This window comes from Ambystoma mexicanum, chromosome 1q (assembly GCF_040938575.1).
Source record: "Ambystoma mexicanum isolate Mex_15411 chromosome 1q, UKY_AmexF1_1, whole genome shotgun sequence".
In the NCBI taxonomy this organism is placed as follows: Eukaryota; Metazoa; Chordata; class Amphibia; order Caudata; family Ambystomatidae; genus Ambystoma; species Ambystoma mexicanum.
In genome coordinates, this window is record NC_090922.1 from 72,939,193 (window position 1) to 72,960,592 (window position 21,400).

General features: G+C 47.6%; 1 protein-coding gene across 2 annotated transcripts in view; it reads left to right on the forward strand.

The window, feature by feature from the left end:
- Window positions 1–21,400, forward strand: part of DBNDD1 (dysbindin domain containing 1) — a 327,904-nt gene that overhangs the window by 200,769 nt on the left and 105,735 nt on the right. Inside the window, exon 1 of one of the 2 annotated variants that reach the window (XM_069635554.1) lies at window positions 16,007–16,128. The exons of the other annotated variant lie outside the window; for it this stretch is intronic. The gene's annotated coding sequence lies outside the window, so the exon portion shown is untranslated. Of the gene's footprint in view, window positions 1–16,006; window positions 16,129–21,400 lie in introns of those variants that run through there. 2 annotated transcript variants of the gene reach the window in all.

A 21,400-nucleotide genomic window follows, 5' to 3' on the forward strand; every position in this document is an offset into this window, starting at 1 on the left:
GGTGTACTTGTGAGTAGAAGGAAAAGTCTTTTGTGTCCGGGTGTAAGACTCTCCAATGCGTATATTATTTCTACGGGCCCTGTTTTCGTTGTCCTCTTGTTTGAGTATTAAGCCTTCGTTCTTCTCCTCCAGTGCTTACAATTTCCTCTGTAGGTCCGCCAACTGAGCTACGTGATCTAGGGTTTGTTCTTCTGTTTCACTGACCCTTTGCTCTATCTCCCCCATTCAGTTATCGAGGCCCTCCACCTTGGACGAGATTTCTATCATACAATTTTGGAATTCTGACTTTATGTCTTCCAGGAGGGATTGTATGTCCTCCTTTGTAGCCCATTGCCCCATTGGTTGTTCCGGTGAGTGGACTAGGGATCGCCCAGACTATGGCTTTTTATTCTTGTCGTGTGGCTGTAACACGGTGGTGATATCCGTGGATTTATGGGGTTTCTGTTGTTTAGATATTGTGGCAGAAGTTCTCCTTGTGGGTGGTAGAGTGCTCTATTTATAGCTTCGACCCCTTTTCCTTTGCGGAGGTTCTCCCAGTGCGTGGTAGAGTGGCAGAGTGCTCTGTTTGTGGCTTCACCCCCTTTTTTCTTTGCTATTAGCCTGCCAGTGGGTGACCCCAGACCGCCGTCGTTAGGGGGGTGACTGTGCTGATGGTGGAGGCAGGGCTCCGTTGTACTGGCCCCTGTGTCCCAATTTGTGTTGCTGTGTGCGTGGGGTTTGAAGTGTCCGCTTCTTTAGGATCTCTTGGAGGGAAAGAGGCTGTCTTTTACGCTCTGGGTGAGCGCTGTAGGCTGGGGGAGGGAGCGAGAAAGGGCTACGGACTTCTGTGCGAGTTGCTGGGTGGCCAGGGACTTCCGCCATACAGCCTTTCTGCCACCTCTTCAGCATTGCTGTGTGCCGGCTCCTGTGTCCCTTCTCCTTCCTTGTCGGGAAGCTCTGTGCTGCTGGTACTACACTGCATTCAAATTTGCCGGCCTCCTTAGACTCCGCCTCTATACACACCTCACTGCTACCACAAACTGGGGTGGGAGCGGAGGCTCCGCATCATCCCTTCTACCCAGCGGGCCATCAGCATTGCTTTTGGTGGCTGCCAGGGAGGTATACATTTTATTTCTTGCTTTGTGTGGCGGCTGCCATCTTGTGAACTGCCAGTGGGAGTGAGCTCCAGCTTTCTTCGGGCTTATCGGGGCTTGTGGGTGCTGATTCTTCCTATAAATTGTTTGGCTTATTCCTCAGGCCTTCTGCTTCCCCCGCCTCTGCTTGTGATTAGATAACACGGCTCCAATAGGTGCAAATATCACTGTTGACTTGTAGCTTAAACAGAGGCTCTTAGTGAATAGTCTGCATTGCTGGCGTTCCAAGCCACACCCCCGGTGAATGTTTTTTTTGCAGTCAATAGTTAAATAGTGTTAGACCACTACTCGAGCTGCCACGACAACTGCAGTCAAACACAGGAAGCACAGGTGCACACTGGAACCTAGGACCCTCCGGAACATACCACAATAAGATTGCAGAGACGACACGCCAGCTTATCGGCCTGATCGAAGAAGACAGGAACAAAGGGACCACCATTTCCAAAGTCCTCTCATAACCAGCCTCAAGCGCAATGAACTAACACTTCCCCCATAAGTGACACGCCGGAGGACTGGAGACACATCAGCAGAAAGGCCACCTCCCAGGGACGTAATTTAGGGGTTGCAAATGCGACCTCTGTGGTCTCCCTTGCGACCTCTGTGGTCTCCCTTGCGACCTCCAAAAAAAACTATGTTTTTTTTTTTTTTTGTTTTGTTTTTTTTGTAGTGCAAGCTCCTGGGCTGTGGCCGGGACCATGTGGCTCTTTACTTCTGGAGTGGCTGGCTTTCCTGTTCAGGCCCCTTAAAAAAAGAAGAAAACTAAGAATAGGAGTGCCCCAAGTCTAACACTTTCAGCACTGACCCTAAATAAGAAAGATTAGGAATACCAAATAATGTGTCTTTCTGGAATTCTATACAATAATTGCTAGACTCATTAAAGGATTACTTCAGGCACCTTTCAGGGGGTGGGTGACCGATTTAGTCTGTTCTTAAATGCCTCAACTCAGCCTTTCATCCTTCTGAGGTCGATGAATGAGTATCAACACAGGTTGGGTGATATTGGGTGTATATTTTTTCTATATAAAGTGCTTAGGCGTAAGTGCTATATAATAACACATCATTATCATTTGGTCATGGACGTCTCCTTGCATTCACAGTAATTTGGTAATATGGGCTTATACACACTGATCTGAACGAAAAATATGGCGATCCATTCTTTTATGAAATGTACATCGCATTATAGTGATATCGTAACCATATTTTTCGTAGTGTACAGTGCTATGTGATGCCACTTCCTGTTTTGTCAATGGGTGAAACGTCGTGTTCGTCGCTTCTCGTGATTTCACTTCGTGGTGGGGTCAAATGACATCACTTCCTGTGATGTCACCAGGGGGTGAAGGGTCCTGTGATGTCACTTCCGCTACCCCTGGCATTTTGGTGAAATGACGTCCCTGCCACCTCCCCCTCTGAACTTAGCACCGCCGCAAGAACAGGAAGGCCAATAAGAGCCAACCAACCAAAGGCCCAGATGAAGGTGCTGACATCATCAGCCGAAACGTCAATGGTCTAGGACAAACTACAACAACCCTAGCATCCGGAAGCCAATTCAATGCAAACCACCTAGGCTGGCTGAATGTTCGCAATGTGATTAGATCCTCTGTATCCTTCCGTTGTGCCAAAGAGGCCCTATGCCCAGAGGCCTACCGGGGAACATCCTGTTGTCCTGGTGGGGCAGTCTAGCCCTGCCAGCTACATTTAACACTAATAATAGTGACGTCGACCCAGGATTGTTCATGATATGTTTTTGACAATATGAATAATGAACTGTTGATTGTTAAATACGAAAATCTTTTTTCTGAATTGTAACCCAGGATTGGTCATGATATGTTCCGGATATTATGAACAATGAACTCTAAAAAATGTTCACCGAAAATCTTGTTCTAAATTGTTCTCAATGGTTTGGAATTAGATGTACTAATATTGTTTCACATTATGCTTTTGCACAAATGTCTTCATCAACTGTCGGGAGTTTCAAAAATGTAGCACCCCAAGTAAATATTGTAGCTGATACGATATTTATATGTATACAAAAAAGGCATAGAAAAGAAATGAAACAAGGCCAATTGAAAACGGCCAAAACAAGGATCACAATTGATATGTACTCCTTTATAAAAACCGAATTGTAGGTTTATGAAGAGTATCAGGTATTCATGTACCTACTAAAAATACCAGCATCATAAACATGCCGGATTGACAGGTGTAAAATTTGACAATGGCAGGACACTACTTGTTATACTATGGGTAGATAACAAGGCAGAGGATGTCCCAAATCTATATTATAACAATGCTGTGGCATATATTTACAGTGGCCTGTACATGGGCATATTATGGTACTATTTGGGGGACGGTCTACCGGGGCTCATTATAGGACTAACTACCCATATGATACATGTACAGATATGTTGGGAGTATCCAGGCGTTTTACTTCAATAACTAGTGTTTGATGAGAATACCTGGACTAATTATGGCAACATATGGCATATTGTGTGAGCATTTCAAGTGCCCTGGCAAACTATTATAATATCTGGCATATGAGAGCTGTAATGGGCCATATCTTGTGACTTCCTGGGTATATGGTGCCACACGTATGCAACAATAATGATACAACAACCCAACGTTGATTTCATCCACTCATTCAAAAATGCACAGATACTCATCATTCGGTTTCTCGGGCAATGGTCCCTTGTGATTTTTGACTTTTCTCTGCACAAGTCTAATCCAAGTCTAATGCACTTGTCTAATGCACAAGTCTAATCCAAGCCCTTCCTTCCCATCTCTTGAGAAACGCCAAGCTTCTCTGGGCCAGGATACACTACGTACCCTGTTTTGCCCCCCTGTGTGAGTCCCCTCACATCACAGGCTGTGAATGCTCAATTGGTTGTTAGCAGATAATCAATTGTAGTTGGCGTACAGGCTGTACTGTAGGGGTACCTGCAGAGAGCACCCTATGTAATCGGCAACACGCTTTACGCAGAACATTTTTATATGCAATTATTATTACCCAACTGAAGTTTGTACTCATTTAGCCACCTCCAAAAGATAAAACCCACAGATCACAAACACAAATCTCAGCAGTGAGCGCTTAACCCCTTGAGCTTTCTTTCCAAATGATTCAGTGCGGTGAGCTACTGCCAGACTTGCTTGCCACAAGTGGGTCAATGACAAATGAATGGTGGCATGCAGGGTTTCTTCTCATCTGACTCTTGCTTCCGTCTGGGTAAGGTAGGCACGGAAACCAACCCTGCACGAACAAAATGTACGTCGCCTTAGGTGGGCATTTGCTGGATGAGCCGGATTACATGAATCACCTTAGACTGTGCCCACGCGAGAAGCCTGTCAAAGGGGTACTGGGAATAGCATTCTCGCCCCCCTGCCCGGGAACAGACCCTCAATGTTTGAATGTGGCCGCTCCCAGATTTCAAACAAGATGCTTTAATGAATGCACCCCAAGAACTGGAGCCAGAGTTTAACTTTCCCCCTGGCTCTGATTGTTTTAATGCTTGGTCGAGTCCCAAAAACAATGCCGTGACTGAAGAAGGGCTGTACAGCGTTAAAAAAAAAACAAAGAAACGGGGGAAGGCGAGGAGAGGGCGCCAGCACGGAGCTCGCTGAAGGAACCTGCTGTGCTTCCTACTGAGGGCTGCCGCCTGGAAAGCATTCAAGAGCCGGCACCCAGTTCTTGCTGCATGGAGGGAACCTGGGCGCATCCAGCGTGACCCCTGGACCAGAGGAGAAATGAGAGCCGCAGTCTTCTTGCACCTCTGCTGCTTTGCTGCTGCTAATTGTGAGTGCAATGTTTGCCAGGCATCTCGATGGCAGCCGGAATGCAATGGAGAACGACACCGACGGTCTATTTCAAAGCAGGTCAAACATTTCTAAACAAGACTTGCCGAGACAGTAGTGTCGCAGTAGGGGTGATGACAAGAGGCACCGGCGCTTTCTGGTGCAGTGGGCGGCACTGCATTATTACACACGCGGGCCTTCCACCAGGGAAAAGCGTTGCAAATGGCTGCCCTCCGCATCTCGAGCATAGAAAGTCACACATAACAAGTGACGTGACACTACTCCAGTTTTGCGAAAATACGTTAAACACACCACCATTGGATCACATCCACGTAGTACAATAGGAATGTATACTTTGTGCATTGGAAATTAACGTGTGCGCTCCTTTCTTGAGGAACTTATTAAAGCACACAAAATGGCGGAAGCACATGGATAAAAAAACGAAGCAAAGCAGCTGGGGAAAAAAAGGCCCAGCTGGTGCTTTGGTCATTTGCTTGCCAAGGGCACGCATGTCCTTGCCAAGCGTTTGCAAGTTGTTATGACAACGCCATACACTGCTCCCAAACTCCCCGTTGTCCTATACAGTACAATGTGTTGGTAATATTTGGTGGTTACACCACCAAAACTCACCAAAACCAAAAATCGGTTGTGTCTGACGTCCAGTCTAGCCTAAGACCTCCTGCAGAATGATAAAATATCAAGTGTGAGGAGTGAGCGGACTGCTCTGCTAGAAATCCTCGGTAGCGCTCACTGGATCTTCAAGAGAGGAATTTCCTTGATAAAGGGCCTTCTTGAGTGGAGGCTTTCTGCAGTTAGGTTTCCCACTTCTGGAGTGGCCTCCTATGCAGACAGGAATAGGACCCAGGCAGAGATGGAAACGCAAATCCCTTGGCTCTCGCCATTTCCCCACTTGGGTGACTGCACCCCGCCTCCCCACCCCCATAGACCCACTCCAGGGTCGTTCCTCACCTCAGCCAGAGTTGCAGGCGTTGATTTGAAGCTTTTCTCTGAGCACCCGATGCCTCCATTAGGCTCAGCCTGCGGCTTGGAAAGCTGCGGCAGGAGAAACGCCGTGCTTTGCCACCTCCTCTGCTGTGAAACTGCTGCTCGACGTTTGATCCCCATGTCTCCGGAAACTCTGCACCTGGCACATCGCTCCTATGATGAGCCCGCTTTAAACTGTAACTGCGTTCTGTTGCTTTTTCTTCAAAAGCCCTATTTTCCTCACATCACCCGCCCTTGAAAGCTGAACTGCTGAATCGGCCGCAAGGATGGTAGGTTCTAATAGTATTAGTAAATCGGCCAACAACTGAAATCAATTTTTCAGTATGCACGTATTATTTATCGAATATTTGTAAGGCGCCTGTACAACTAATGGTGTTTCAAGGCGCCACATAAAAACGAGCTTGTGCTTACACTTGTGCACATGCCTGTGCTTCGCCTATATTTTCGCCTATACTTTGGCTTCATCGTGGCTTTTATCGTATAAGAAACATTTGCAATATGAACATTGGTTTGTTTCCGTATAGCCATAAAAGTATCCTCGCTTTGAAGGGACGGCATGTTGTGAATCAATGCAGAGAGGGAGAAGGGAGAGGAACAGTGGAGCGACATGAAGAACACATTAGTTATTAATACTTTTATGAAATGTTGTCAAAAAACAATAGTATTAACATTTGTTTTCAGTGTTGTATGGAAAGAAAAAAAGAGCTCTTCTGTATCATTTCTAGTCTTGCACTATTAGATTGAAGTTCAGCATATTCTTAAATATCATTACACTTCTGCCCATACCTGTCAATTATATCTTGAAAATATCAAGGATTGCACCGAATACGGAGTGCATAACTATTTATTGAAAAATGATCTAATTTAGAAGTATCAGTGGAATACATCTAGAAAAGTCCATATTAATGCCAATATATAACTTAAATTTGTTGTGATTGCGAATCTTCTTGGAGGAAAAGTCCAAGATCTCATCATCAGATGCCATGGGAGAGGGCTTCTGAGGATGAACATTCCTTCCTAATATGGGATCATCCTAAAGGGCTCATGATATATTTTCTTCTTAATATACACAAGATATTGAAAAATCTATCAGAGGTCAGACCCATTGTCAGTGGTATTTTTATGTATTTATTTATATAGCACACAAAACCCAGAGGTATCTAGGCGCTTATGCTTAAGAGATTGGTTACAGTGCTTCTGGTTACAGAAAGGAAGCGCATGGAGTGATTACATCATAGAGAAACGTGCAGAGGTAACTACATCACAAGCAAAGTGCAAAAAAGAGTTCAGAGTGAGTACATTCATGGAGCCCAACCCCATGTCGCAGGGCAGCTGCGACACAGAGATGCAAAAGTCAATCAAGTGGGCACATTCATGGAGCCTAACGCCATGTTGTAGGGCGGCTGTGACACACAGATGCAAAAGTCAATCAAGTGGGCACATTCATGGAGCTCAACCCCATGTCGTAGGGCGGCTGCGACACAGAGATGCAAAAGTCAATCAAGTGGGCACATTCATGGAGCTCAACCCCATGTCGCAGGGCAGCTGCGACACAGAGATGCAAAAGTCAATCAAGTGGGCACATTCATGGAGCCTAACGCCATGTTGTAGGGCGGCTGTGACACACTGATGCAAAAGTCAATCAAGTGGGCACATTCATGGAGCTCAACCCCATGTCGTAGGGCGGCTGCGACACAGATGCAAAAGTCAATCAAGTGGGCACATTCATGGAGCTCAACCCCATGTCGCAGGGCAGCTGCGACACAGAGATGCAAAAGTCAATCAAGTGGGCACATTCATGGAGCCTAACGCCATGTTGTAGGGCGGCTGTGACACACTGATGCAAAAGTCAATCAAGTGGGCACATTCATGAAGCTCAACCCCATGTCGTAGGGCGGCTGCGACTCAGAGATGCAAAAGTCAATCAAGTGGTCACATTCATGGAGCCTAACCCATGTCGTAGGGCGGCTGTGACATAGAGATGCAAAAGTCAATCAAGTGGTCACATTCATGGAGCCTAACCCCATGGTGCAGGGCGGCTGCGACACACAGATGCAAAAGTCAATCAAGTGGTCACATTCAGGGAGCCTAACCCCATGTCGTAGGGAGGCTGCGACACAGAGATGCAAAAGTCAATCAAGTGGTCACATTTATGGAGCCTAACCCCATGGTGCAGGGCGGCTGCGACACAGAGATGCAAAAGTCAATCAAGTGGGCACATTCATGGCGCCTAACCCCATGTTGCAGGGCGGCTGCGACACACAGATGCAAAAGTCAATCAAGTGGGCACATTCATGGAGCTCAACCCCATGTCGTAGGGCGGCTGCGACACAGAGATGCAAAAGTCAATCAAGTGGTCACATTTATGGAGCTCAACCCCATGTCGTAGGGCGGCTGCGACACAGAGATGCAAAAGTCAATCAAGTGGTCACATTCATGGCGCCTAACCCCATGGTGCAGGGCGGCTGCGACACAGAGATGCAAAAGTCAATCAAGTGGTCACATTTATGGAGCCTAACCCCATGGTGCAGGGCGGCTGGGACACACAGATGCAAAAGTCAATCAAGTGGTCACATTCATGGAGCTCAACCCCATGTCGTAGGGCGGCTGTGACATAGAGATGCAAAAGTCAATCAAGTGGTCACATTCATGGAGCCTAACCCCATGGTGCAGGGCGGCTGCGACACACAGATGCAAAAGTCAATCAAGTGGTCACATTCAGGGAGCCTAACCCCATGTCGTAGGGAGGCTGCGACACAGAGATGCAAAAGTCAATCAAGTGGTCACATTTATGGAGCCTAACCCCATGGTGCAGGGCGGCTGCGACACAGAGATGCAAAAGTCAATCAAGTGGGCACATTCATGGCGCCTAACCCCATGTTGCAGGGCGGCTGCGACACACAGATGCAAAAGTCAATCAAGTGGTCACATTCAGGGAGCCTAACCCCATGTCGTAGGGAGGCTGCGACACAGAGATGCAAAAGTCAATCAAGTGGTCACATTTATGGAGCCTAACCCCATGGTGCAGGGCGGCTGCGACACAGAGATGCAAAAGTCAATCAAGTGGGCACATTCATGGCGCCTAACCCCATGTTGCAGGGCGGCTGCGAATCACAGATGCAAAAGTCAATCAAGTGGGCACATTCATGGAGCTCAACCCCATGTCGTAGGGCGGCTGCGACACAGAGATGCAAAAGTCAATCAAGTGGTCACATTCATGGAGCTCAACCCCATGTCGTAGGGCGGCTGCGACACAGAGATGCAAAAGTCAATCAAGTGGTCACATTTATGGAGCTCAACACCATGTCGTAGGGCGGCTGCGACACAGAGATGCAAAAGTCAATCAAGTGGTCACATTCATGGCGCCTAACCCCATGGTGCAGGGCGGCTGCGACACAGAGATGCAAAAGTCAATCAAGTGGTCACATTTATGGAGCCTAACCCCATGGTGCAGGGCGGCTGGGACACACAGATGCAAAAGTCAATCAAGTGGTCACATTCATGGAGCTCAACCCCATGTCGTAGGGCGGCTGCGACACAGAGATGCAGGAGTCAATCAAGTGGGCACACTCATGGAGCCTATTGTATGGGTAAAAGAAACACATGCCCAAGTATGTAGACGAAATACATTTTTAAACACAATTTTTATGTAAGAGAGGCAATGCATGTACTTGAGATTTCAGATTGGGTTGCATGGCAAAACAACTTTTTTCTGGTCCTATTGACTATTTTTCAGGGGTAAATCAGCTTCATGTGTCTATCATGTAAAAATGTTGAAATCATTTTTGGAAGTTACACTCAAAAATAAGAGCTTTGCACCATCACTCGAGAACCTATTTATGAGTGAATTTGAAAAATAATGTCTAAGGGATGGGCTGCACACCCAGGGGGCTCAAATATATAGATAAGACAGTAAATAGGTGTCAAGATTGCTGTTCAAGAGGAGCAATCAACGTATAAGTAGCTTGGCGAGACCTGCGTGCACCAAATATTATTTTATTTGGCATTTGTATAGCGCCTTTTACCATTGTTATGATTCCAATGCGCTGTGGGTTAAACACCCACGTGGACCGCAGTCCAGGTCAGTAGAGAGAGTACTGTAGTACAACGTGCTTCGGTGCACTCAGTATGTGTGCAGATAATGTGCAGTAGGTGTTGTGTAGCTGCATTCTATAGCTAGATGTGATGCAGTTATTGTGTAAGATCAGTAGAATGTGTGCAGCAAGACCAATGGAGTATGGTATCTGTATTCTGGCGGTGATGGTTGTTTTAGATTGAAGTTATGTGTGCAGCTAGGCCGAACTTTGAGAGGTATAGCTGCATTCTAAAGAATGTTGAGGTGAATTTGGAGGTGTTTAAGTATGTGTGCAGCTAGGCCGAATTAATCAAGGGGTGTAGCTGCGTTCTATTGTTTGTTGGTGCAGAGGCAAGAGTTGGTGTGTTTGAGTGTCTGTGTGTTTTCCAGGGGAACCTTGTTCCTATTCAGCTTCCAGTGCCTGTTGAGCGCGTGGTAGGTCATTGTTTCTTGACGGGTCAGATTGTTTTGGCGAGGACTGATGAGTTTTGGGACAGATCTGCCTGTCACCACCCATGTTGTTAATGCACAGGTGCCTGCAGCGTCCTCGGTCGGCTAGATAGATTCCCTGATGGGTAGATCTACTAGGACATTCCCAAATAGTTGGGCTTAGCCAAGAATAAGTGCTAGAATGTTCCTTGCTATATAATTCTCCACAGCGATTTCCAGGTGTGTTGGATTAGCTAGCGTGGCCATTTCCTGGTTTGATAGCATAGTGCATATTTGTAGGGCAATGATCAAGTTCATAAGTGCTATTAGTGCTTGGGTTGCTAGTTCTGCTAGATAGATCACAGGTGGGTGGTTCTGCTATATACATTCAATGGTAGATGTGATAAGCAGGTTAACTGCTAGACGGCCCCAGGTATCTAGTTCTGCTCTTGGATTTCTAGGTGCGTAGAATTAGCAGGCAAGTGCCTTCGTGGGCTGATTGTGTAGTGCAGAATTGCATAACCTTGACCAGGCTCATAAATGTTATTGATGCTTGCATTACGGGTCTAGCACAATCACCCCTGATTAATTGTGATAGATTGCTTCGGGCTTCAAAGCGTACAGAATTCTTGCAGATGAGGTGATGAAAAAATTCTGTCAGGTACAGAATTCTGTCACAGTTCCACTACGATTCGGGTTTCAAGTCTGGGCAAAGGCTCCAGGCAGTGGAGTAAGATAGCGTCAGGCCTGACGGTCTATGACAGGGACTGTAATCAGCATGTTGCCACGCCATGTGTCGGTCGTGATGTTAGGTTGGGTGGTTCACTGCATTCCCATGTGTGTTTTTAGGCAAAGAGCCCGGTTTTGAGTGCCTTCCGGAAGGCCATATAGACTTCACTGTGTCTAATGCAGGGAGCCAGTGAATTCCACAAAGTTGTCATCGGTGTTGAGTAGGCTGACCCTCCGATCCTAGACGAATTGGAGGTCGGGACCACTAGGAGGAGGACAGTGCTTGAACTAAGGGTGCAAGTCGGGTGGTAAGGCGTATTCTTATCTTGTAGGAATTTGGGGCCTGCTTTGTGCACCACTCAGTAGGTAATAAATAGGAATTTGATGGTGGCTCTGCGTCCAATTGGGAGCCAGTGTAGGGTGCAGAGAGCTGGTGAGATGTAGTCCCTTCATCCCAAAATGAGAATAAGTCTGGCAGCCACGTTTTGTACTCTTTGGAGTTTGTTTAACTGGTAAGCGGGTGCACCCAGATGGAGGGAGTTGGCATAGTCAAGTGTGGACATGACAATGGACATAATTGCAACCAGCCTGATCGAGTAGGTAAGGTAAGGGAAGATACGCTTCAGGATTCTAAGGTGGAGTGACAGGCTTTGGAAGAATTGTTGATGTGGTGAGACAGAGTTAAGTCTGAGTTGATTGTTCAGCCACATTTCTTTACAGTGGCACTGGTCGCGGGAGGAGGCCGAGTGAGGGTGGCCAAGGAGTCGGGTGGGGAAATAGAGCAGATTTTCAGGATCAACTGAGGCCACTCAGATCGATATTTATGAGACTTTAGCAGCATTTAGATCTGGACACAATGATTTTTATATTTTGTTTCGGGGAGAGGGACTTGAATTGCTTGTGTATAGATCGTGTGCCATCAGAGAGGGGTGACAGCAGAGAAGGGGGTCTTACCAGTGCATACTGTGGCTAATAGATGAGTTAAATCATTTGCTGTGGACGCTAGGTGGGTAGAGTTTTTTGTGATGCATTATGAATGGGGTTACCCTTGGGGACATCCCAGCTGCGGCCACGTGGAGAATGGGGCATAATCACTCCACGCTAGACTATTTTTTGGGGAGTGAGAAAATGTGTTCTATTGCCAAAGAAATGCTGGTAAAGTTTTTGGAGCATAGTAAGCATGCTATTCTGAATATTACGCGGTGTCTCCATGATCTTATCCTTTGTGAAACTGGCAGGGTGGGTGCGCTTCATGTGAATAACGGTCTAACCCGTGTGGGTTGGTCCGACAGAAATCTTGCAGCTGTAACTACACATATGGCATCCCTGGGTAGAGTGTATGAAAATTATGATTGTCCAGATAATATTATAAGCTGGATTAGATCTGTCAGTAGTTTATTTCTGATTAGGATAAAAGGTCCATCATTTAGAGAAAACGGAAAGCATAGTCCCCAATATGATAAGGCAATAATTGGCAAAAAAATGCAAGTCAAGACAAGAAATTAGAAAACTTTCCCAATTGAACATTCACCATCTGAGTAAGTGGAGCACGGTAAGGAATTTCAAAAACAAGTACAGGAATTGGACCAAACGCCATCATATGTCCACTGCCAAATTTGCTTGGCAGAATCTTTATGCAACTATAAAAAGGAATGATTGTAAACAACATGGCATATTTTTTATGATAAAGGCAAGCAATCAGAGAAAGCCTTGACTAATGTTATCGTTGGGAAGACCTGGGAGAGTTTAATTGCTGGGAAATGTAATGCATACTCCTCCACAGTTTCTGGCTTGCGGGCACCGTTGCAGTTTGAGGTTGACAGGAAGGATTTAATCATGATAATCAGGAAGCTAAAAGAATCTAGACCGCTCTGTCCTGACAGGGTTTCCAATATGGTCATGAGAGCCAACCCGGAATTATGGGCGGACATCATAATGGTGCTGTTTGGGGGGATTTACAGCACCTGTGTATCCTCTATTCCCGAAACAATCATATATTACCCCCATGGATAGGTCCAGTAAAACATTTGCCACCTCACTGCTTTGTAGCATCGAGAAGTGGATTGGGGAAAAACACGCATTGAGCGTTTAACTGGTAAGCGGGTGCACCCAGATGGAGGGAGTTTGCATAGTCAAGTGTGGACATGACAATGGACATAATTGCAACCAGTCTGTTCGAGTAGGTAAGGTAAGGGAAGATACGCTTCAGGATTCTAAGGTGGAGTGACAGGCTTTGGAAGTATTGTTGATGTGGTGAGACAGAGTTAAGTCTGAGTTGATTGTTCAGCCACATTTCTTTACAGTGGCACTGGTCGCGTGGCAGGCCGAGTGAGGGTGGCCAAGGAGTCGGGTGGGGAAATAGAGCAGATTTTCTGCATACGATGATCTCTGTTTTACCTGGATTCAAAAGGAGATGGTAAGCCATCATCCAGCACTCAAAGTCTGAGAGACATGCTGCCAGGTCAGGGCTGGGGTAGGTGGTAGATTTGGGGATTCTCATCTTGGTGAATGATTCACTGGACTCAGTCTCCAGTGATTTTAAAATATTTGATGAGGTACTGGACAAAAAGCTGGCACCTGTCTTCTCTAGAATCACCTCCCTCAAACACTCTCTGAGCACATTGCTCTGTATCATAGACGATTTAATCAGAGGGCTAAAAAAAGACATTTTTGAAATTAAATGTTTGATGGAAGTAGGAAACACCCCCTTAGTAACAAGGCCAGTGGCAATAAGTCCAACAGCCTCGCTGTTAAATACTGTCAATACTCTCCCTGTGAAAGACCAAATTAAATTGAAACCACAGGCCATCTCCTGTCCATACTTGCCAGAAGGTGACCTCCACAGTGGGCCCCGCATGGCTGGGAATCAAGGGCCTAAGAGTCGCCTCTGCAGTAAGGTCTCATACAATTTGCAAAGGCTCTGGTCAACTCACACAACAAGCAGTCTTTAACTTACTCCCAGAAGCAGCACCTTTGGTGGGAGTAATTACATGTTTGCCCTGCCTAGAACAGGGTATTACATAATCCACAATTTCCCTCATAAACAAAACCTCTCAATGGATAAACACGCGTTTGCCAGGGATGAAGATTAGCCCGCAAGGTATCCTGATGGCAAGAAGGATAGCTTGGGTAGAGAAGGAAACAAAATGGGCGGAGGGGGACTGTGTGGTAGTCTCTATGACTGCCCCATCTATGTTGGATTATCTAGTGTCTTCTCTAAACCCAGAGTGGTGGTCTCGTAAATCCTTTGCCCAAAATAGTGCTTTTTTACACCTAGCTGCTTTTTATCCACCCCAACCAGCCCCGTTTACACCACACCCCGAGCCTGAGAACCTCAATGTATAAGGGGTGAGGGGGAAGGCTTTGATAGAAAGGGTGGAGGTTAAACCAAGTGAAAGAAGGGGTGTATTGGGTTTGGCAAACCGATTTGAGCCCTTGGGGGACATTGAAGAGTTGGACTTACTCATTGCTCCAAGGGGGGGGAGGCAAGGCTCGGTAGAGCAAACAGCGGGGTTATGTAACACGAATTGCCTTTTTGGATTACATGTGTCCATATGTACTTGATATTCCAATTTTTGTTACTCCATATGTTATTGCCTACCTCACCTTAGTAATGCCACTAGCTTGTATTGTTCAATTTAGTAATGCCACTAACATGCATGATCCAGCTTTCTATACTTTTGTTTACCTATTTTCCTTTCAGATATGGCCTTGCTGAGGACCTGGTGCTGCTCAGCATCTGTTACTCTGAGATCTTCTTTCTCGAGCTGTTTTCTTGAGTATTTCTTCTATTTCCATGTAGTTTTTCCATTTTTTAGATTTGGGGCTAAATATAATTTTTAATTAGACATGTATACTAAGATACCCCTAAATTGTATATTTTTCGTATCTGTACAGGCTTTCCCCTGTTCTGCACCTTTGTTTCGTGAACTCCGGCCGCCCAATGGCGCCGCGGCAGTCACGTGTCCTTACTAAGAGCGGTTTCCTAGGCGACCTCCTAACACGGCAACTCGCTTTCAGTAATCGGCTTCTGTACGCAGAGGCTCTCTCTTGCTCCGTGTGCACGGAGGTAAGCGACGCGATCGCGTCGGTCTAAACTTATTTCTACTACTCTACAGTCTCTAAACTATACTGACCTTGATCCTTATCTTTCCATCAGATAACGCAATCTCTTCAATAACAGAGCGGCTGTTTGCACGCTACCACGTTACGCCCCGCTCCTTGTGAGCTTCACAACGTATGTTTTTATACATGCAACACTATTAAGGTAACATGATTTTCTCACATCTCCATTTCTTTTCTTTTCTGTACTTATATTACTTTCCACTCATTATTCATATAGGGTCAGCCGCTTCTCCAAACAACGAGTTGGGGCCAGATCTCTTTCCACTGCAGGGGCCACCCTCTGGAACAGCCTTCCTGCCTCCCTGAAACTTGAGGAGAACCACCTCCGGTTCCGGAAGCACCTCAAAACCTTCCTCTTTGCCTCCGCTTTCTCTCCCCCTCTCCTCTGCTAATACTACTGAAACTGCACTGAATCTGCAACTGGGCCATTCACCGTTCTCGGCCCAGCCACTCTCCCCTGCACTGCCTCCACGGCAACCCCTGCACTACAGGACTGTGTCTGTATCCATACAGCCCCCCCTTCCCAGCACTTGTCTGCACTTACCTCGCACTTGCCACCAGCTGGCCCTTGTTATTTATCCTGTATGCTGTATGCTAATAACCCTGTACTGCACTTTCCCCTCTCCCTTTCCCCCATGCACTTTTCCCTTCCCCTCTACCCTTGCACGATCTGAATGACACCTGGCCTAGTAAGATCGTTGTCTGTCTCCCTTGTTTCCCCCTGCCTCGTCGCGCCTTGAAACACTTGTGTATAGGCGCGTTACAAATGCCTTATCTTATCATATCATTATCATATTTGTTTTTCTCTATTTCATATTTCGCTTGCACCATGGGACTATCCATCGATTGGTATGTTGTATTCATTTTTTCACATGTAATGGCAATTCTATTATTGTTGCATTTTGCTTTTTTTGAATTGTAACTCTGCAGACTGGCCCTGAAGAAGGAAACCTTTCCGAAATGCATTGGCCTTAGTCTATTATACATATGTGTTGCGGCAACCTTCCTCTCACTAAGATAAATAAGAGTGACAGCTGTGTTTGCTTTTTGGATTAACTAAAACTTGAAAAAAACCAACAGATGACTTCCTGCATTTAATTGTTTTTGAGCACTGAAATATCTTTGGACACTAGAAAGTTTTGAACTTTATAACTTGACGCCCACCTGGGCCATTTTGAGAGCGGCTGTGTGACCTAGTATTTTCACTCGGTCTCCTGCTTTTGTTAAGGCTCGGTAGAGCCCCATCGGGGCTGCACAGAACAGCTTAACAACAGTACACGCCTAGTTCCCACACCGGGCACAGCCATGTCATTCCTGTGCTGGAATATTGCTGGTGCAGTGAGCAAACTGTCGAAGAATGAAGTAGTTTTAGCTTTGAGGCACTATGATATAATATTCCTGCAGGAAACGTGGGCTCTTCTCCCACTGTCCTTGGATGGCTATGTTTCGAAGTGTATTGCAGCCATGAAGGGCGGGAGAGACCTTTGCTATGGGGGCATGGCAATTTTGTTCAGGTCCTCATTCAACCTTGTGTTAATAGTTAGGGAAACCAAAAACGTTGTGTATCGGAGTGCGGCCTGAGCAGGGTCGAGAACTGATTCTAATGAACCTCTAGAACAGTCCACATATCCTTAATAAGGGCTGCCCAGGGGCGCTGAGGGATCTTATTGAATTTGAGTGCATATCAACACAGAGCCAAAACCCGTTCTTGATAATGGGCGGGGATTTCAACGCCAAACTGGGTCAAGGGATTACCAGTGAAATTGTGGACCTGGGTGAATCTTACGCATATAGGATAGCACCGCCCAAATGATAGATGAAAGAATGTGTGCTAGGGGCCTTCAGTTCAATACTTGGTTTCTGGACTGGGGCATTCGCTCCCTAAATGGCTGAGTTGGCCTGGATCAACCTGGGAAACGTCCATGATAGACTACATATGTATTTATGCAAGAGACTGGCCCCCTAATTATGGAATTCCAGGTGTTGGAAAAACTGTACAGTGATCACTACCCCCTGAGGTTGGTTTTGAGGGTTGGCCATTCTGTGGTCCCACACGTCAGTTTACCTCACCTAGATCACTGTGAAATTAACACTCTCTGCAAGCGCAGTATAAAATTGATTAAAATGGGCCCAATGGCTACCCAGACCAAGGCTTTTTTTTGCTAATAGGGAGCAAATCGCATCCATTTTCTCCCAGGATGTAAACCCAAGGGAAATTATCCTGGCCTCACAAAACATTTGGAAATCCCTAACGGACCTCTTTCAGCAGGATTTTAAAACAGGGAGATCTAATACTAAGGGCTGGTTCGACGAATCCTGCCGAACAGCCCAAAACAACTTGAAGGGTCTTTTACGCGCAAGGGATAGCACTAGAGGTGAGATAATCAGTGACCACGCACATTATAAATACGTTTTTTATTCATACAGTCTATTAATTTTCTGTCAAGCCTGGAGTGGTGGTGGAGCCGGATGCGTCTATAGTGGAAACAATAGCCCCGTTTGTGCATCTACTGCTGACCTCATTTACAGTAATTCGTCTTTTTGGCTTACTCCACAAAAACCCAGACTCATTTAAAAGTGGAAAAGGTCGCTTTAATGTGACAGGCCAAAGCTTACAATTAAACGCTTACCTGGCTCCATGGCCTTACAAACTAAAGAAATATTTTAAACAACCAATTAAATAATTAAACATTTTCCATTTTTCCCCACCAATTAAATAATTAAATAAAGCCATTTCCTCCCTAACTATCCCTTGGACCCTACCGTCTCCTTACCCCTTTTCCAGGCGTCCCGCTTTCTCCCCGGGGCCATGCCCCTCCAGGCTCAATACCTGTTCCCCCGTGGTGGCCCGCTTGTGCAAACAGCGCCACCTCATCCTTTCCCGTGTCATTCCCCCATTGTGCTTCCCTCCCCCCACATCAAAAGGGGCCATGCCCCCAGCACCAGAAAAACCCTCCCCCGAGGTGTTCTTTCTGCCCCACCCCCCCCACCAATTTTCCTACCTCCAACTCCTCAACCAATCTCCCAACCAAGAGCTCCAGTCCGCCAGATAATGATTGTTCCCCAAACCGGAAAGTTTCCTCATCCTCTCTAAATCTCATTAATCTTTTCTAAACCATCTCCTTACGGTCCAAAACCTGTACTGACACCGATGTACCACATTCTACCATCTCTCGGTTTAACCCCTTCCTTGCCCGCACTACCGGACCCTCATTTTTCGCTCCCCTCCCAACTCTCTGTGGCAAACACTTAGTCCCCCCCTACAGTTGCTTGAGGCCACACTTGTCAGACCCCTAACAAAAAACCCTTTTTATTTCCCTAAGAAAGGCCACACCCGTATCCCTTACCAGATCATTGTCCCCATCAAGACTAATCCCCCCCAACTGGAGGCCTGTACTTTTCCCCCAACCCCGCCAACATAGGAAGCGACTGATCCCAACCCAGCCCCCCAAACCCGGACCATCTTACCGCAACATCTTATAGTTGCACCCCAGCTGCCTGACAACAACCCTTTTCTCCGCTTCTTACCCCGCCCACTTAACCCTAGAATGTCCCAAAACCAGATTTTTGACATCTGACCGTACCTCCTGGCCGCATCTGAAAAAGAAATTACAAAATCACTTACAAATCAACAACATCCTAATGAATGCAACACTCCTGCTACCTACTGGAAAATTGTTATAACGACATTCCGTCTGACCCGGTCCCTGGCATACCCTTTGTATCTCCCTTACTCCCAGCGTCCCAACCCATTCACCTACTCCTCTCAATAGCCCAGCCTGCTACCTTCAGCTGCTGCACCCCTCCTACAAGAATGAGTTACCAACCTCCTGACCTTTCCCGCACCACTAGTAACACCTTCCTCAGTACCCTATCCTTTCTGGCCATCTCCTGAACCCTCTCCGGAAACTCCCAAGGTCCTCTCCTACCTGTCCCCCTATATTTCGCCCCCTCTCACCTACCCTTTCCAATACACCTGAACCCCCTTAGCCCCCCCTTTTCCCCTGAGCTATTACCCTCTTGCTCACCCTTGCCCCCCCACCTTCCATCACCTTCTTCATCTGGCCCTGCGTTGCCCCCCCCCTGCACCGGGGGCCCATGTGCACCCCCGTCCATGCAGGCCCTTTACTTTCTTACTCCCCTCGCCACTGCACCCGGGGCCAACCTGCACCCCCGTCCCTGCAGTCCCTTCCATATAACTAATCTTCAAGCTCCTTGCAACCATTAGCCCTGATCTCCCACCTGCACCAGGGGCCCTAGTGCACCCCCGTCCATGCAGGCCCCTTTTCTTCCTTACTCCTCTCCACCGCTGCACCAGGGGCCAAACCTGCGCCCCCGTCCATGCAGACCATTCCACATAAATTCCTCTTCCAGCACCTTGCTTCGTTCCTTCACTTTTTTCCCCCAGCTGCACCAGGGGCCCTAGTGCACCCCCGTCCATGCAGCCCCATCTCATCACTTCCCCCTGCTGCACCAGAGGTGCTCACGCACCTCGGTCCATGCAGCCCGAAGCTTACTCACCTTGTCGTGCGGCAAGCGTGAGGGCTTCGCCACCGTCAACCATGCCCTCCAAACGACGGCCACCACCCCTTAACCATTTCCACAATTACACCCCACTGCGGCCCTCCCCTACCTTCTATTCTTCCTCCTCACCCCTCTCCTACCCCCTTTAAACCGCCCCCAAAACCTTCATCAAACCTTGTGCCCCCCCTCCTTATCTGATAAACTGAGCCCGACCTACCAGCACACCCCAATTCACCTGGCATGCGGTCCTTCCCCCCCACCTCCTTGCCCCGCTCCTCGCCCTGACCCACTGTCCCCTACCTGAAAACAATCCGTAACCGGATGCCGACCCGCACACCTGCTGCATTCGTGTTTAAATTTGCACATCCACCTCGTGCATCCTCCTTTATTGAACGACCAACATGCTGTCGAGGGCTGTCCGCTGCCTCCTCCCTCTCCCCCCTCATGGGCGGGGCGACCAAGAAAGGGCCGGAAAGGCACAGGCAGCCCACTTGCTGTGTGCAATGTTGGAGCAGGCCTCGTTGGAGCCATCCATTGCAGCCAAAGATCCATGTCTATCTCCCCCCATACCGCCTGACTGCCCTCCGCCATTCTCGCTCTAAATTCCTCATCATACCTTACCCAGGCAAAACCCCCAAAGCTCGTGAAAGCCTTCCTAATGACGTCCATGTACTTAAGCAGCGCCACGCAGCGCTCCGGGAATTTTTCACAATAAACACTGGCATAAATGATAAATGCAGACGTCCAATTCTCCATAGTCACAGGGACCCTTGAGCGCGAAGCCAGTTCCCTCTCTTCCTCCTTAGACCCCTCCTTCGCTCGCACTTCCCTATGGAGCAATTTAAAAACATCTACAAATTCCCCCGCCTGAATCTTCTCCCTGGTCGCTGCCATCAAGTGCGCCCCCAACGGTTTTGTTAACCCCATGTATGGCAATTTTCTTCCCTTGCCTTTCACTTCAACCTCCTTTCCTTTTTCAGCTTGCACCTCGAGCACCAATGGCTCCACCATCTTGTCCGTTTGGACCTCCACTGAGCAAGCGCTCTTCTCAACCCCCACGGCTCCAACGGCCTGCACACCAACTTCTTTCCCTACCCCTTGCAAACCAGCCCCTTCTTTTCCCGTCACCCCCCTTTCGACCCCTCTCTGCCATGCAGATGACCATTCCCTTTCCCGCTCACCTCTTTCCACGCCGTCCGGAGTCTGGCATCCACCCCGATGCTCCTCATCTCGCTTAGAGGGCTCCTGCTGCGGGGACAAAACATGTCAGCAGACTCACCCAGCCAATAGTTTCCCCGACCTCTTGCCCCCCGACCACCCTGCACCTGCTTTCCCAGATCCCACCTCAAACTTCTTCTCTCCTCCCCCTTTCCCTTACCGCCCTATAACCTTCTACCTCCCATTGCCCCACATAATCGTCCAACCCCACTTCATCGCCCCTTAAATACCATTGCGGCTGCGAGCTCATGCCCGAGTTCCGTTGCTCTTCCTCTTGCGAGCCCGGGGTGTCCGCCCCGCCACTCCTTTGACGTCTTCTCGGCAGGGCCGCGGAAACCCCTGCCTGGTCCTCTTCTCTCGGGCGAGGCGTTCCGTCCTC